A 3,446-nucleotide genomic window follows, 5' to 3' on the forward strand; every position below is an offset into this window, starting at 1 on the left:
TTTTGATTGCCTGTTGTGATCTTATATTGTTATTGTGTCACATGATCATCTCTTTATTGTTTATGTGACAATTTGTTTGGAAGTTTAAACCCTTTGAGTCATCATACACAACCTCATCATGAGGATTGTGTTGTGTGAAATGTGACAATTTTCCTCTGTGTCAGTGCCTGCACAGTCCATTTGCATGTATTTGTCATGTTTAACAGCAGATTATATTTATGTGACAGTTTTCTTCTATGTCAGTGCCTGCATAGCCAATCTGCATGTATTTGTCATGTTTAACAGTAGACTCTATCTATATCCAGTTATTTCTGATAAAAATAGAACACATTAAATCAACACAGTATAAGATTTTTATTACTTTACATACTGTTGCTTTGGTAGAATTCTCTGGATATTTAGACACTTGAATAAATCCAGAGCTGAACTGAGCAGCTACTGATTAATAACCAAGATCAAATTAGTGATGGATTTCAGCTAAACCAAAAGAATGTAAGTGAGATTACATATGTACATGTGTATATGGATAAAATAAATGTGGAGAACTAGATGATTGTTGACTGTTTGTTGAAATAAAAAAACAAGCAAGCAACTACATAAATTCAGAACTTAACAACAACAACAACAACAACAACAACATCATAATAATAATAACAACGACAACAACAACAACAACAACAACAAAAATAATAATAATAATAATAATAATAATAATAATAATAACAGCTAAATTGACTCAGAATTTTACAGTCATTTGTTTGCGTTTCATTTTTAACTTTTCAAATTTTTTAAAGATCATGTGTTTCACAGTTTACTTCTACATTTGAACAATTATATTTTTTTCCTAATAATAAGGTCAAATCCAATCACAATTTTGGCATTTTTAAAAATACATTTAAAAAAATGAAAATGTCAAAACTTTAAAATGTAAACCTATTTGCTCCCACCAGACTTTCTAAAACATGTTTGAAAGCACTTTTATGAGATTATTGGCAGAACAGTACCCCAAGGGTTTCCTTTCAGTTCTTCCAAAAATAGCAGCGTGTGAGAGTTCCATCGGTTTTTCTTTCTCTCTCTGTGTCTTCTTTCACATGTTCACACCTGCAAGGCAGGAACCACAACTTCCCTTTGACCGTTGATAAGCTATAAACAGAGCTGATAAGTGATGAAGCTGCTCTCTGTTCCTCATTCAGTGCCATCTGTGTGGCCACACAACTCATATTCATCCTCCTTTACCGCTGTGTTGTGAGCTGGTACTTTTCTGATTGACCACTTCTCTCTGGTCTCTCGCAACACAATACTAGAAATAATATCCTTTACTTTTGTTTCACAATCATCAGGGGTTTGTTTTATTGAGTGATGAAAGTGACTAAGTGTAGAGGTATTGCATAGTTGCATAGTGCTCTGTGTTTGTATATCTCTGCCCTGCCACACATTTGCATGTTCTGTCTCAATGCCTGCAGAACTGTTTGTGTAATCTGTCCTCAAGAAAACAAAGATGTTTGTTCTCCAGGTGTTTCAATGTGTGTGTGTTAGTGTGTATATGTGTGTGTGTGTGTGTGTGTGTGAGTGTGTGTGTGTGTGTATATGTGCACGCGTGTGTGTGCGTGTGCTTGTGGAAGCAGCAGTTCTGAAAAGCACTGATGCAGTGAGTGATAGCAAAAATCATGTCTTCATTACATTGCAGGAATGATCTCGTGATTCGCTGCTGTTAAAGAGTTATACAGCTGATATATCATGTTAAGAATTCTCTATCTGAAATCTTATATGTGTGGCATGTGCATTATATGCATGCATTATTAATTTTACTTGTTGAACAAAGAGCAGGGCCCTTTCATAAATCATTCCTGTGCCCTTTAACCCTTGGTATTTGATATTCAGTAAATGTACAATCTAGTGGAAAATATTGTTTTTTTTCAATATTTCTATAATGTCTGGAATGAAAGACCAAAACATCAGGTGTTTTAACCTACAGTTAATAAATGTCAAGTCACCTCTTGAAAATATCAGGGTCCTGTCACTTGTGGGTAGCACAGCTGGTAATCATTAAAAATGAAAACATTTTGTAAATATAAAGTGTAGAAAATCTGCACAAACGAAATTACAAATCTGCTGCACAACATGACCAATGTTGCACTGTGCCAGTGTTATTTTTTCACACAACCTTGTTCACCCTCATGGCCTAATTGAAAGCTCTCTTGGTTGCTGGTGTGAGACTGTGGGTGTAACTTACTGGCATATGTTAGACCTACAGTCTGACAGTGTGGCTGATAAAAACAGGCTGGTAGTCAGTTGTCATGACAGTGGAGTTAACTACATCAGGATTCGCCAATCTGAAGTTCTTCAGTATAAGGCTGATAGCAAGAAAAATAATAGTCTTCATATCATATCCCTCAGCCATGAAGGGGGAGGGAAAGAAAGCGTCTGTAGGATTTTCAGTCTCAGCCATTGACTTGAAATAGGTTGTGTCAAGTACAACACTAAATTGATTAAGTTCAAGCTGAAGTTCAGGTTTGTTTCATTGCAGAAAATGAACCAAGGTAAAGGACTTTATATATTAAACAACAGGAAAAGCACAGACAGTAGACAGGTACATAACAGCAGACAGTAAGTAATGAAGGCACAAAGTGCACAGTATGTAAACTATGGAAGATAGCCCATAGCAGCAATCAAACAAAATAAAAATTAACCCTCGTTCCTGTTCCTTTCTGGGAATTGAATCCACGTTTCCCATATTACAGGCAGACATATTTAATGATGAGGAGTTAACTGTATAACTGGAAAGAAAGTGTTTGTACCAGAGTGATGTGGGGTAGACAAGTCAGTGAGGATCCAGGCTCTATTTGAAAATGCTCAATGAAATGGACAGTGAAGTACATAAAGAGCATTAAACATGACTCCTGTTGATGTCCAGGTCAAATATCATCTAATTGTCTCATGAAACATGTTGTGCCACATCGCTTATTTATGCCTTAGAAGTGCAGAAATGACTTACATTGATGGTTTTTATCTTAGATCTCAAACTAAATTATTTAATTCTTACTTAGACTTAACTCACTAACCTGAGCAAATGCACTTTCTTAAGCACTTTCACCAAAGCTTCTTACCTGTTATGTTCCCCTTTTTTTTGTCCGGGGGAGGTAAGGGAACGTAATAACAAACTAAATACTTAAATTAAATAAGGTGAAAATAAATGTATAAATAAATGAATAAATGTGTGAAAACTCTCTTCTACTTCCAGCACTATACAACAAAGATAAGTTTAAGGGATAACAGTTGGACTTATTTATTAAACTGAAATGAAACACAGGAAGCATCAACCAAAACTTCAGAAGGGGGTAAAGCCAAAACAATAAACAAACCAAATCTAGCTCTTAGGAGTGGATTCAACCTTCCCTAAAATAAAAAAAAAACAACAAAATTAACAACAGAAACTAACCTCACTC

This window comes from Chanos chanos, chromosome 8 (genome assembly GCF_902362185.1).
Source record: "Chanos chanos chromosome 8, fChaCha1.1, whole genome shotgun sequence".
Taxonomy (NCBI): Eukaryota; Metazoa; Chordata; class Actinopteri; order Gonorynchiformes; family Chanidae; genus Chanos; species Chanos chanos.